The sequence below is a fragment of the Myxine glutinosa genome, chromosome 5 (assembly GCF_964187855.1).
Source record: "Myxine glutinosa chromosome 5, kmMyxGlut1.1, whole genome shotgun sequence".
Classification (NCBI taxonomy): Eukaryota; Metazoa; Chordata; class Myxini; order Myxiniformes; family Myxinidae; genus Myxine; species Myxine glutinosa.
Window position 1 is genome coordinate 21,425,443 of NC_136265.1, and position 15,951 is coordinate 21,441,393.

The window sequence follows — 15,951 nt, forward strand, 5'->3', positions numbered from 1 at the left end:
GGCACAGACCGGCACGCCAGAGACAGGCACAGACCGGCACGCCAGAGACAGGCACAGACCGGCACGCCAGAGACAGGCACAGACCGGCACGCCAGAGACGGGCACAGACCGGCACGCCAGAGACGGGCACAGACGGGCACGCCAGAGACGGGCACAGACGGGCACGCCAGAGACGGACACAGACGGGCACGCCAGAGACGGACACAGACGGGCACAGACGGGCACGCCAGAGACGGACACAGACGGGCACGCCAGAGACGGACACAGACGGGCACGCCAGAGACGGACACAGACGGGCACGCCAGAGACGGACACAGACGGGCACGCCAGAGACGGGCACAGACCGGCACGCCAGAGACGGGCACAGACCGGCACGCCAGAGACAGGCACAGACCGGCACGCCAGAGACAGGCACAGACCGGCACGCCAGAGACAGGCACAGACCGGCACGCCAGAGACAGGCACAGACCGGCACGCCAGAGACAGGCACAGACCGGCACGCCAGAGACAGGCACAGACCGGCACGCCAGAGACAGGCACAGACCGGCACGCCAGAGACGGGCACAGACCGGCACGCCAGAGACGGGCACAGACGGGCACGCCAGAGACGGGCACAGACGGGCACGCCAGAGACGGACACAGACGGGCACGCCAGAGACGGACACAGACGGGCACAGACGGGCACGCCAGAGACGGACACAGACGGGCACGCCAGAGACGGACACAGACGGGCACGCCAGAGACGGACACAGACGGGCACGCCAGAGACGGGCACAGACCGGCACGCCAGAGACGGGCACAAACCGGCACGCCAGAGACGGACACAGACGGGCACGCCAGAGACGGACACAGACGGGCACGCCAGAGACGGACACAGACGGGCACGCCAGAGACGGACACAGACGGGCACGCCAGAGACGGACACAGACGGGCACGCCAGAGACGGACACAGACGGGCACGCCAGAGACGGACACAGACGGGCACGCCAGAGACGGACACAGACGGGCACGCCAGAGACGGACACAGACGGGCACGCCAGAGACGGACACAGACGGGCACGCCAGAGACGGACACAGACGGGCACGCCAGAGACGGACACAGACGGGCACGCCAGAGACGGACACAGACGGGCACGCCAGAGACGGACACAGACGGGCACGCCAGAGACGGACACAGACGGGCACGCCAGAGACGGACACAGACGGGCACGCCAGAGACGGACACAGACGGGCACGCCAGAGACGGACACAGACGGGCACGCCAGAGACGGACACAGACGGGCACGCCAGAGACGGACACAGACGGGCACGCCAGAGACGGACACAGACGGGCACGCCAGAGACGGACACAGACGGGCACGCCAGAGACGGACACAGACGGGCACGCCAGAGACGGACACAGACGGGCACGCCAGAGACGGACACAGACGGGCACGCCAGAGACGGACACAGACGGGCACGCCAGAGACGGACACAGACGGGCACGCCAGAGACGGACACAGACGGGCACGCCAGAGACGGACACAGACGGGCACGCCAGAGACGGACACAGACGGGCACGCCAGAGACGGACACAGACGGGCACGCCAGAGACGGACACAGACGGGCACGCCAGAGACGGACACAGACGGGCACGCCAGAGACGGACACAGACGGGCACGCCAGAGACGGACACAGACGGGCACGCCAGAGACGGACACAGACGGGCACGCCAGAGACGGACACAGACGGGCACGCCAGAGACGGACACAGACGGGCACGCCAGAGACGGACACAGACGGGCACGCCAGAGACGGACACAGACGGGCACGCCAGAGACGGACACAGACGGGCACGCCAGAGACGGACACAGACGGGCACGCCAGAGACGGACACAGACGGGCACGCCAGAGACGGACACAGACGGGCACGCCAGAGACGGACACAGACGGGCACGCCAGAGACGGACACAGACGGGCACGCCAGAGACGGACACAGACGGGCACGCCAGAGACGGACACAGACGGGCACGCCAGAGACGGACACAGACGGGCACGCCAGAGACGGACACAGACGGGCACGCCAGAGACGGACACAGACGGGCACGCCAGAGACGGACACAGACTGGCACGCCAGAGACGGACACAGACGGGCACGCCAGAGACGGACACAGACGGGCACGCCAGAGACGGACACAGACGGGCACGCCAGAGACGGACACAGACGGGCACGCCAGAGACGGACACAGACGGGCACGCCAGAGACGGACACAGACGGGCACGCCAGAGACGGACACAGACGGGCACGCCAGAGACGGACACAGACGGGCACGCCAGAGACGGACACAGACGGGCACGCCAGAGACGGACACAGACGGGCACGCCAGAGACGGACACAGACGGGCACGCCAGAGACGGACACAGACGGGCACGCCAGAGACGGACACAGACGGGCACGCCAGAGACGGGCACGCCAGAGACGTGCACAGACGGGCACGCCAGAGACGTGCACAGACGGGCACGCCAGAGACGGGCACAGACGGGCACGCCAGAGACGGGCACAGACGGGCACAGACGGGCACGCCAGAGACGGGCACAGACGGGCACGCCAGAGACGGGCACAGACGGGCACGCCAGAGACGGACACAGACAGGCACGCCAGAGACGGACACAGACGGGCACGCCAGAGACGGACACAGACGGGCACGCCAGAGACGGACACAGACGGGCACGCCAGAGACGGACACAGACGGGCACGCCAGAGACGGACACAGACGGGCACGCCAGAGACGAACACAGACGGGCACGACAGAGACGGACACAGACGGGCACGCCAGAGACGGACACAGACGGGCACGCCAGAGACGGACACAGACGGGCACGCCAGAGACGGACACAGACGGGCACGCCAGAGACGGACACAGACGGGCACGCCAGAGACGGACACAGACGGGCAAGCCAGAGACGGACACAGACGGGCACGCCAGAGACGGACACAGACGGGCACGCCAGAGACGGACACAGACGGGCACGCCAGAGACGGACACAGACGGGCACGCCAGAGACGGACACAGACGGGCACGCCAGAGACGGACACAGACGGGCACGCCAGAGACGGACACAGACGGGCACGCCAGAGACGGACACAGACGGGCACGCCAGAGACGGACACAGACGGGCACGCCAGAGACGGACACAGACGGGCACGCCAGAGACGGACACAGACGGGCACGCCAGAGACGGACACAGACGGGCACGCCAGAGACGGACACAGACGGGCACGCCAGAGACGGACACAGACGGGCACGCCAGAGACGGGCACGCCAGAGACGTGCACAGACGGGCACGCCAGAGACGTGCACAGACGGGCACGCCAGAGACGGGCACAGACGGGCACGCCAGAGACGGGCACAGACGGGCACGCCAGAGACGGGCACAGACGGGCACGCCAGAGACGGGCACAGACGGGCACGCCAGAGACGGGCACAGACGGGCACGCCAGAGACGGGCACAGACGGGCACGCCAGAGACGGGCACAGACGGGCACGCCAGAGACGGGCACAGACGGGCACGCCAGAGACGGGCACAGACGGGCACGCCAGAGACGGGCACAGACGGGCACGCCAGAGACGGGCACAGACGGGCACGCCAGAGACGGGCACAGACGGGCACGCCAGAGACGGGCACAGACGGGCACGCCAGAGACGGGCACAGACGGGCACGCCAGAGACGGGCACAGACGGGCACGCCAGAGACTGGCACAGGCGGGCACGCCAGAGACGGGCACAGACGGGCACGCCAGAGACGGGCACAGACGGGCACGCCAGAGACGGGCACAGACGGGCACGCCAGAGACGGGCACAGACGGGCACGCCAGAGACGGGCCCAGACGGGCAAGCCAGAGACGGGCACGCCAGAGACGGGCACAGACGGGCACGCCAGAGACGGTCACAGACCGGCACGCCAGAGACGGGCACAGACCGGCACGCCAGAGACGGGCACAGACCGGCACGCCAGAGACGGGCACAGACGGGCACGCCAGAGACGGACACAGACGGGCACGCCAGAGACGGACACAGACGGGCACGCCAGAGACGGACACAGACGGGCACGCCAGAGACGGACACAGACGGGCACGCCAGAGACGGACACAGACGGGCACGCCAGAGACGGACACAGACGGGCACGCCAGAGACGGACACGGACGGGCACGCCAGAGACGGGCACGGACGGGCACGCCAGAGACGGGCACAGACGGGCACGCCAGAGACGGGCACAGAGGGGCACGCCAGAGACGGGCACAGACGGGCACGCCAGAGACGGGCACAGACGGGCACGCCTGAGACGGGCACAGACGGGCACGCCAGAGACGGGCACCGACCGGCACGGCAGAGACGGGCACCGACCGGCACGGCAGAGACGGGCACCGACCGGCACGGCAGAGACGGGCACCGACCAGCACGGCAGAGACGGGCACTGACCGGCACGGCAGAGACAGGCACAGACCGGCACGGCAGACAGGCACGGCAGAGACGGGCACAGACCGCCACGGCAGAGACGGGCACAGACCGGCACGGTAGAGACAGGCACAGACCGGCACGGCAGAGACAGGCACATACCGCCACGGCAGAGACAGACATAGACCAGCACGGCAGAGACAGACACAGACACTGACTCGCAGTTCTGGAATTCCAGATTAATTTCATTGAGGAGTCCAATGTTAGCAAGGATGGAATCTCAGTGGGAAGATAAACCAGGAATGTTACATTTTAGAGTTTAGACCCACAGGATCTTTTTGATATTTCTAAATTACGAATCAGGTTTTCCATCTACATTTAGGTTGTGAACGTTAACTATTCACCAGAAGAGGGAAAGTAGATAATTGTACATCGTTACGGTACATCGTACATACACAATTGTACATCGTTACGGTACATCGTACATACATAATTGTACATCGTTACGGTACATCGTACATACATAATTGTACATCGTTACGGTACATCGTACATACATAATTGTACATCGTTACGGTACATCGTACATACATAATTGTACATCGTTACGGTACATCGTACATACATAATTGTACATCGTTACGGTACATCGTACATACATAATTGTACATCGTTACGGTACATCGTACATACATATTTGTACATCGTTACGGTACATCGTACATACATAATTGTACATCGTTACGGTACATCGTACATACATATTTGTACATCGTTACGGTACATCGTACATACATAATTGTACATCGTTACGGTACATCGTACATACATAATTGTACATCGTTACGGTACATCGTACATACATATTTGTACATCGTTACGGTACATCGTACATACATAATTGTACATCGTTACGGTACATCGTACATACATATTTGTACATCGTTACGGTACATCGTACATACATATTTGTACATCGTTACGGTACATCGTACATACATAATTGTACATCGTTACGGTACATCGTACATACATAATTGTACATTGTTACGGTACATCGTACATACATAATTGTACATAAGTGTACATCGTTACGGTACATCGTACATACATAATTGTACATAATTGTACATCGTTACGGTACATCGTACATACATAATTGTATATAATTGTACATCGTTACGGTACATCGTACATACATAATTGTACATAATTGTACATCGTTACGGTACATCGTACATACATAATTGTACATCGTTACGGTACATCGTACATACATAATTGTACATCGTTACGGTACATCGTACATACATAATTGTACATAATTGTACATCGTTACGGTACATCGTACATACATAATTGTACATAATTGTACATCGTTACGGTACATCGTACATACATAATTGTACATAATTGTACATCGTTACGGTACATCGTACATACATAATTGTACATAATTGTACATCGTTACGGTACATCGTACATACATAATTGTACATAATTGTACATCGTACATACATAATTGTACATAATTGTACATCGTTACGGTACATCGTACATACATAATTGTATATAATTGTACATCGTTACGGTACATCGTACATACATAATTGTACATAATTGTACATCGTTACGGTACATCGTACATACATAATTGTACATCGTTACGGTACATCGTACATACATAATTGTACATCGTACCCTTGTTAATGTTAGTTACACCTCCTCATTTACAGGTCACATTGGATATACAATTACAAGATAATTATAAACACTTTGTGACTGATTTGTCGTTAAAATGAAGAAAGAGGTTTAATCATCGTTGTGGGAAGTTTAGTGATGACGTGAAATAAAACAATGTGGTGAATGAAACAAAACGAGTGAAAAACACCTCATTAAATGAACAATCAAATACCTCATCGCACATAAAATATAAACTCGTTTAACTTTCCTTCTTTCTCGTCATCAACGAACAGGAAATTATTTTATCTTTAAATGAACGTTTTACAGATATTTCTCAGTATTATTAATAAAATGACTCTCAGAACAAACCTCTTTCGATCAGACCACGTGAACCTTCGTCACAGGAACAGTTACAGTCCGTCCGTCCGAGGTTGAGAAGATCAACCGGAAGTTCTTTGTCCCGAAACAAATTATTCTTCTTCTTCGTTTTCGTATTTCTGTTGTTTTCAGAGTCGTCGCGCGAATCTATATACGCCACCTACCTAAATAGCTCGGATATGGATACTGGAGGTTTATAATTATATTACTTGCTCCGTTCCTTTAATACATTTTAAAACTGATCTGCAGAATCGAGGATACTTCTGAGTTGAGAGAACAGTGTCCGAGTCGCAGCTTATGTTAGATTGTCCGATCCCTTCGGGAGAGCCGAGGAAACGACCCAGAGAATTGAACCAAATGGTGAACCTCGTGGCACCATCTCCCCTTGGTGGAGAAAACTCCCATTGAGATTTACATTCATTGTTGATTTGATTAAATTATTAAATTCGTTTTAAATTATTATTAAATTCTGTTTTATTATTAATTAATTTATATTATTATCAATTAATTAAAATTATTAAATTCTGTTTACTTATATTCGAGAGTTCTGCTTCTGCCTGAACAGCGGAACTGGGCGTTCCGAATCCGACCTGAGAGCGCGTTTGTCTGCCTGGTCACGTGATTCATTCCCGCCAATGCCCACGTGGGCAGGAACCCAGCACAGGTCGACTGCCGTGTATGTCCGTGAAGTTAGCAACCTGTAGGTCATGCCTGTGACTTGCTACAGGTACTATGTAAACCTGTGCTAACCTGTTTCATGGTCAGGTTGTCACCGACTAAACCGACTCCCCCACCAGGTGTCCTGGTTCGGAGGGTGTTTGGATATGGACACCCAATAGGATTAAAAACAAAACCCGTCAAGGGGCGGAGGAGCTCCTCGTGAGCCAACGGCCATCCATATCTGGTGCCCAACTGTGTCTGCGGATGTCCTCCTGCAGGTGGGTTACCTTTTTCAAGGAGTTGCGTGGCAGGATTTGAACTCGGCTCCCGTAAAACACAAGTAAAAGTACGATGAACCCGACAGTTCACCAGATGATGTGACTGGAGCAAAGCCTCAGGGACCCCCATTCTTTGATGACAGGAGGTAAAGCACGGGGCAACTCTGATGTGTCAGGTTATGGTGGTGGTGTGTCTGGGTGGTGCTCTGTTGTTACCTTTCAGATGGCGGTCCCTTTGAGTAAACCTGAGGCGAGTTTCATGAACAAAACCAGTGACTTTCACCATGACGAGGCTCAAAATGGATTGGTGGAGTAACACGCTTTGTAAACCTTGATTAACCACCTGGTGGTTATTAGCAAGTTCATGTTGGACTGGGATTCATTCCTGAATTGAGGATGCTGGTTGCATCATGACAGGTGTTGCTCTTCCTTTGATACAGTGCGCACCTGTGCACACCTCATAATACGCTCGTTGACCGGTGTTGTCTCGATTACGAGAGCAGTCAGCTTATTGGACACAGCTACAACAACTCCCTGTGAATGGTAACCATCAAATACTTTGATCAACCTGGTTATTTACCCAAACACTTAATTTTCATTCATGCCCCCTCCCCCCCCCCCTTGGAGTTCTCTTCGGATGCATGCAAAGTTTTGGGCTGATACATTTTATGGCTTCGGAGTTATGGGAGACACACACACACACACACACATTATCTTTTGTTGTTGTAGTTTCACTTTTGTTGTCTCGATCTCCATGAGGAGTTTCGTCGTTTAAGAAATCACGTCATTTTTTGTCTTGTCTGGGATGCCCGCAGGTATAATGAAGCCTCGTCAAGCAGGATGGCGCGGACCGTGGAACAGCGAATGAGGTCGTCAAATCCACTAAACTCTCGCTTGGGGGGGGAAGGAGACCAAGACGATCTGGAGGAAATGCTCATCAAATTTCAGGACTATGTGCCGCCCAGAAAGCGAAGAGAGTTGCCGGACACCGCCCGAAACAAAGGCACCAGCGGAGTGGGGATTCTTTTGACCATTTAATAAAAATTCTGAGGATAATTTTCATGGATTGCGAATACCAATGCAAACAGGATCTAGGAAAAGCTCCTCCATATGGGAGATTAGCTCTCACTGGCCAAAGCCATAGAAATAGATCAACACCTTCAGCTCTCGCATAAGCAAACAAGGAGCAGAGATTGCATACCCTCGCCAGGATGTGATTGTTTGGTGTATTTTGTGTTTTATTGCTGATGTAGATTTATGTTCAATCCAATATAGTGTTGTAGATATTTTGGACAGTATGTGATTGATGAATCAAGAATTCAATGTCCAAAACCTTTTGTCAGAAGAAGGATCACAAATTTTAATTCCCGAGGAGGATATCACTTTTCGTTTACAAGGAAATACACAGCAAGAAACATGAAACCCTCATCAAACCAAGAACGTACTGTAAATCACGAAAAGCACACTGCCAGGTACACAACAAAATCCTAAATCAAAGTCCTCAGTGAAAATCCTGGTACAGTAGAGATGTCCAAAGAAAATGTCACATCAAAACACCATCATGCATAGTGAAGGAGCTGTGTGCTCCCACGTAATCGGAAGAATGGACGCGACAAAAAGCTGGAATTCGTCCGAGTTTCTTTATTGTCACAAAACAACTCGGGTACTCTGAAAAGCCCGTTTATCGGGCAGCAATATATATACACACATTATCCCGGAGCGTTTGCCCAGGAAAGGCGAGAGGGGGCGTGGCCGGGCGTCCTGGCCGCGGCCTGGCAAGTCGAGGGCGGGCATGCCCGGGCATGCCCGGGCGTCCCGGCCGAGGCCTGGCAAGTTGAGCGCGGGCCTGCCCGGGCGTCCTGGACGAGCCCGGCATGGTGATCGCTCCGCGTCCTTGATAGGTGCAAGGCGATTGTGTAAACCCAGCGGTAGCCGCTACACACGTCCCCCCAGAATCGACTTGCACCGGCAGGGTCAATTTGAGGGGGGTCCTGATGACCCGGCCGAAGCGACCCCTGGTGGGTCATGGGGGGGGGGGGGTGTCCGGTGTGGTGGTGGGCGGTCGAGTGGGGGGCGCCGTGGACGGGGGGCGGCCTCGCCGCGGCGGAAGGGCCAACCGTGGCGGTTGGTCGATGTCCACGTGCGCCGCCTTGAGGCGGTCCACCGCAATCCGGTACGACCTGCCGCCGATGTCGATGACGAACGACTTGTCGTCCCGTCGCAGGACCCGGAAGGGCCCGTCGTATGGCGGCCAGAGTGGCCCCCGATGTGCATCATGACGCACAAAAACGTACTCCGCTGTGCGAAGCGCTGGGGGGACGTAGGACTGGGGGTCACCGTGGTGGGATGTTGGCACGGGGGCAAACCGTCGGGCGGCCTCCTAGAGGTCCGAGCGCTGGTGAGCTGCGGACCAGGGACTGGTAGCGTCGGGCACGAATTCGCCCGGGACGCGTAGCGCCTGGCCGTAGACAAGCTCGGCGGTGGATCCCCGGAGGTCCTCCTTGGGGGCCGTGCAGAGGCCCAAAAGGACCCACGGCAGCCGGTCGGCCCAACCGCCGTCTTGAAGGCCGGCCATGAGCGCGGCCTTCATGGAGCGGTGGAATCGCTCGCACAACCCGTTGGCTTGGGGGTGGTAGGCCGTAGTACGGTGGAGCTTGACCCCCAGGTTGCGGGCGACCGCGCCCCACAGCTCGGAGGTGAACTGCGGTCCGCGGTCCGACGAGATGTCCGCCAGTGCACCGAAGCGGGCGACCCAGGTGGCGATGAAAGCCTGCGCCACGTCGGCGGTGGTGGTGGAGACGAGGGGAACGGCCTCCGGCCACCTGGTGGTCCTGTCCACCATGGTGAGCAGGTGTGTGAACCCCCGTGATGGGGGGAGGGGGCCCACCAGATCCACGTTGACGTGGTCAAAACGTCGTTCGGGCACGGTGAAAGGTGCCAGCGGGGCCTGGGTGTGTCGGTGGACCTTGGCCTGTTGGCAGGCTGTGCAGGTGCTGGTCCAATCGCGGACGTCCCGTCGAAGGCCATGCCAGACTAATCGCGCCGACACCAGCTTCTGGGAAGCTTTCCGGCCCGGGTGGGAAAGGCCGTGGAGGGAGGCGAAGATGCGGCGTTGCCAGTTAACGGGCACGATGGGGCGAGGCTGGCCTTGGGAGACGTCGCAGAGCAGGACGGTGTCCGCGAAGGGGATGTCGGCCAGGCGGAGGCCCGTGTCCGCCGCCCGGAGGGCTTGCACCGTGGTGTCGGTGGTTTGGTCCGCCGCCATAAGCGCGAAGTCCACGCCGAGGTGGACCGCGTTCGCGCTGGCCCGAGAAAGACAGTCGGCCACGGCGTTGTTTTTGCCGGCGACGTGCCGGATGTCCGTGGTAAACTCCGACACGGCGGAGAGGTGGTGCTGTTGGCGGGCCGACCACGGCTCCGTGACCTTGGCCATTGCGTAAACCAACGGCTTGTGGTCGACAAACGCCGTGAAGGGTCGGCCCTCCAGGAGGTGGCGGAAATGGCGAACGGCCAGGTGTAGACCGAGGAGCTCACGGTCAAACGTGCTATATTTGAGCTCGTTCGGCCGGAGCTGCCGGCTGAAAAAAGCGAGTGGCTGCCAAACCCCGTTCACCCATTGCTCATGTACGGCGCCCACCGCGTAGTCGGAGGCATCCGTGGTGAGGGCGATGGGAGCGTTGAGCACCGGGTGAGCGAGCAGTGTTGCGTCGGCGAGGGCCCGCTTTGAGCTTTGGAAGGCCGCGTCCAATGCTGCGGACCAGACGATGTCGTGCTTGGCCGGCTTGCCCCGGAGGGCTTCGTAGAGGGGCCGCATGAGTTGAGCAGCACGGGGCACGAAGCGGTGATAGAAATTCACCATTCCCAGGAATTCCTGCAGGGCCTTTATGGAGCGGGGACGCGGAAACGTGGTGATGGCCTCGACCTTGGTTGGCAGCGGCACGGCCCCGTTCTTGGTGATGTGGTGGCCCAAAAAATCAACGGCCGTCATGCCGAAGTGGCATTTGGCCGGGTTGACGATGAGGCCGTGCTCGCTGAGGCGCCCGAACAGTTTTCGGAGGTGGAGGAGGTGCTCGGCCCGGGACGTGCTGGCGACGAGGATGTCGTCCAGGTAAACGAAGAGGAACGGCAGGTCACGCAGCACGCCGTCCATCAAGCGCTGGAACGCCTGAGCCGCGTTCTTGAGGCCAAACGGCATCCGTAGGAATGCGAATAAGCCGAACGGCGTGATGACGGCCGTTTTTGGGACGTCGGCCGCCCTGACAGGTACCTGGTGATATCCCCGTATGAGATCGATTTTTGAAAAAATGTCCTGTCCTGCCAGACGGGCGGAGAAGTCTTGGATGTGCGGGATCGGATACCTGTCGGGGGTGGTAGCGTCGTTAAGGTGGCGGTAGTCGCCACATGGGCGCCAGCCGCCCCCTGGTTTTGGGACGATGTGTAGTGGCGAAGCCCACGCGCTATCGGAGCGCCGCACGATGCCGAGGTGTTCCAAAGCGTCGAACTCGGCTTTGGCCACGGCGAGCTTGGCTGGGTCGAGGCGGCGGGCTCTGGCATAGACCGGCGGGCTCGTGGTTGGTATGTGGTGCTCGATCCCATGTCGTACTGCGACGGCCAAAAACGTCGGCCGCGTGAGGGCCGGGAACTCTGTGAGCAGGCGAGCAAACTCGTTCACCGCCGGGAGGGCGCATGCCAGCTCGGTCGGAGCGGAGCTGCTCAATGTGCATACCAGGGAGCTGAAGGTCTCGGCGTTGATGAGGCGACGCCATTGGACGTCCACCAGCAGTCCGTGTGCGCAGAGGAAGTCGGCGCCTAGCAGAGCCATGGGCACGCTTGCGGTTACAAACGTCCAAGTAAAGCGTTGGCCGCCAAAGCAGATGGTGACGTTGCACGGGCCGAAGGTGCGGATGGCCGATCCGTTGGCCGCAACCAAGGAGGGGCCGCAAACCGCGGACTGCCTGTCCTGATCAGAGGCGGGTATGACACTCAGTTGGGTGCCGGTGTCGCACAGGAAGCGCCGTCCGGACGCTTTGTCCCTGATGAAAAGTAAGTTGCCCGTGTGGCCGGCGCTCATGGCTGGTAATGAACGCCGGCCCGGCCATTTCCCGGCCTGCCGAATGTGCACGGGGGTCGGCATGTCCGGGCCTTCTGTCCGAACCTGGCATGATAGTAACACCACGCTTGGTCAGGTGGAGGCCCCGGTCGTCGTGCTGGAGGTGGTCGGCTCGGCGTAGCGGCCGCCAATTGCGTCGGCAGTTCGGTCGTCGACCGTGCCAGGTGCTCGGGCGCCATGGGCGTTGCGTCGGACAGCGGTGGGCCCCAGGTCGCTGCTGCAATGCGTTGGCCTGCCACGGAGATCTTGTCGGCTTCCCTGGCGAGGGCGCGGGGATCCGTGATCGTCGTGCTCGCCAGGGCGAGGCGTACCAGGCTAGGCAGCTGACGGAGGAACAGCTCCCGGAACAGGAATGCCGGAGAGTGCTCGCCGAGCAGCGAAAGCATGTAGTCCATTCGCTCGGACGGGCGCGTGTCGCCGAGCTCGGGCAGGTCGAGCAGGCGCCGTGCGCGTTCCGCCAATGAGAGGGCGAAAGCGTCGAGGAGGAGCTTTTTAATCGCGCCGTATTTGTCAGCGGCTGGCGGGCTCTCGAGGAGGCTCAGGGCACGGGCTGCGGTGGCTGAACCGAGCGCCGCTACCACATGGTGGAAGCGGGTGTCGTCGGCCGTGATTCCTCGCAGGGCGAACAGGGAGTCCGCCTGGGCGAACCAAACCGCCGCGTGAGCCTCCCAGAAGGTAGGCAGTTTAAGGGCAACTGCCGTGTCCATGTCGGTAGGTCACCAATGAAGGAGCTGTGCTCCCACGTAATCGGAAGAATGGACGCGACAAAAAGCTGGAATTCGTCCGAGTTTCTTTATTGTCACAAAACAACTCGGGTACTCTGAAAAGCCCGTTTATCGGGCAGCAATATATATACACACATTATCCCGGAGCGTTTGCCTGGGAAAGGCGAGAGGGGGCGTGGCCGGGCGTCCTGGCCGCGGCCTGGCAAGTCGAGGGTGGGCATGCCCGGGCGTCCCGGACGCGGCCTGGCAAGTCGAGAGCGGGCGTGCCCGGGCATGCCCGGGCGTCCCGGCCGAGGCCTGGCAAGTTGAGCGCGGGCCTGCCCGGGCGTCCTGGACGAGCCCGGCATGGTGATCGCTCCGCGTCCTTGGTAGGTGCAAGGCGATTGTGTAAACCCAGCGGTAGCCGCTACAATAGTATACAATATCAACATACAGCAGGGGCGGATCCGGGAATTTCAAGATGGGGGGGGGGCGAGGGGGGGTGCATGACACAAAAGCGCTTGGGGGGGGGGTTAAGAGGGGTCTGGGGTCCTCCCCCGGGAAATTTAAAAACTGATTTTCAGAAACGGCATTTCGTGCATTCTCGGAAGTTTCTGCAGCTCCTTGCGTTCTTCCCTGGTCCAACAGTTCAGCAGATTCGCGATGACTAATGGTCAGATAGAGGAACTGGTGAAACGACTTGCCCAGCTGTTCCTTCTGCTATAAATTCATGAATTTTGTAGATGTGTGTGTGTGTGTGTGTGTGTGTGTTTGTTGGTGTGTGTTTGTGTGTGTGTGTCTGTGGTGTGCGCGCGTGCGGCATGTTTTTTGTCCTGCACACGAGTCCTGTTCTCCTGGAGCTTTCTGATATGGAATTTCTGATTTGTGTCGTTCTCGCGAAATGATTGTTATGATCTCCTGAGTTAATTAGGCAAATTAACTACAAAGAATCCAGAAGAATTCCCATGTTTCTGAACGCACGCCATGTTAAGGTGTAAAGAGCAGCTTTATAGGTGCTGGTCAAAGCCCGGCACCGACATGCGCCGAGGTTGTGAAGATCAAGGCAGGGGGTTCTCCCCACAAAGCCCGGCACCGCCATGCGCCGAGGTTGTGAAGCTCAAGGCAGGGGGTTCTCCCCACAAAGCCCGGCACCGCCATGCGCCGAGGTTGTGAATCTCAAGGCAGGGGGTTCTCCCCACAAAAGAGATCAGATAGCACAGCGGAATGTGAATGATTTTATTAATGGTAAATTATACTATTTTGGAATAGACGGCGCTTGTGTTTCTGAATGAAAATGTCACACACATCATGTGGGGATATGGTGACGTCATGGTGTATGTTCATGAGGGCCAGAGATCCCATCCGACTTTCTCCCATGGAATTTCTCAGGTAGGTCTTCAGACGACGCAGGCAAGAAAATGAGCGTTCGGCCTCACCGGAGCCTCCAGGGAGGGTGCATCCAATATGGAGTAGGACTTCGATGGATGGAAATTCGTCTCCATCTACTGCGCAGAAACAATCCATGAGTGTGCTTGGAAGCGTGTTGTTGGGCTTCCTTCTCCAAAACATCTGCCAGTCTCTAAGCTCATGTATCAGTCCTGCGGGATGTTCCATGTCGTTTTTCCAACGCAACAGCTTCTGATGTCGGGCTGGAATGTCGCAGGTATCGGCGATTATTGCAGATGGCATCAGCAGAAATAGATCACTACCTTCCCGATTTTCAGCACAGAATCGGGGGTCCATTTCCTGGCTGAGGTGGTCGAGAAGTGGAATGCACATGTTTCTGAGGTGGAAGAGCAAGGGAGTATTGGCGGCAGTGTTTGGACGATGGATTTGTCGTTTTACAACTCTCGGCATTGTGACGTCACCTCCTACATTGGCCTTGGCACGATCGAACCAATGAAATAATTCAGTTTCAGCATTTGACCGGAGTTGAGTGAGCGCGTCCTTCTTGTCGCCAATCATAGAGTATTCCTCCAGCACATCCATGCCGTTGCGTTGCAGAGGGGTGGGGGGGGGGGGGGAGGTGGGGGTAGAGTCCCTTTATACAGAGAGTTACGACATGACGATCCGGAAAAATACGGTCACGTGACTCAGGGAGCCATTTTGGGGCCAAATTCGCGTTCGCTTAACTTCTCGCGTTCGCGTGTTATGCGAATACAATCGATTCGACTACCTACGGAAGCCTTAGTTCACTGAAAATGCCGGGTTGTTGTGCATTCGGATGCACAAATAGACATGACAAGGGTTTCAAGATGTACAGATTCTCTTCAGATCCCAATAGACGTAAAATATGGGAGAATAAAGTCAGCCGTGTGGGCTGGAAGCCGGCTTCGTCTTCAAAGCTTTGCGAGGTAGGTCAAGTTACTGTTCAGTCCCATGTATTGTATTCCTTTAACACAGGGAGCACCCGGTTCCCGTAGAGAACGGGTTAACAAATTGAATTATGAACCTGTAATGGGATGCAGCCTGGACAATCTTGAATACATATTTCTTCTTCTTTCTTGATAAACAGGCACATTCTGATCCTCATCAGTTTGAATGTGGACGTGCTGATCAGAAAATGAAGCTGAAGAATCCTGCAGTGCCTACCATTTTTTGCCATCGAAGGACCACAAAGTCACGAAAGTCTCCAAAAAAGCGTGACCGGCCTACAAAAGAAATGTGTCCACCCAAGCAACATGAGACATCTCTCCTTGTAGA

The 15,951-nt window shown here is 57.0% G+C and overlaps 1 protein-coding gene and 1 long non-coding RNA gene across 2 annotated transcripts in view; one reads left to right on the forward strand and one right to left on the reverse strand.

Annotated features, from left to right (window-relative positions):
- The window catches only part of LOC137427864 (uncharacterized), a 182,361-nt gene that overhangs the window by 68,951 nt on the left and 97,459 nt on the right, over positions 1-15,951 (reverse strand). The window lies entirely within an intron of this gene.
- LOC144892217 (uncharacterized) lies at positions 7,133-8,723 on the forward strand. The gene is made up of 2 exons (XR_013623426.1): positions 7,133-7,977; positions 8,250-8,723. It is a non-coding gene; the product is annotated as an uncharacterized LOC144892217 (long non-coding RNA).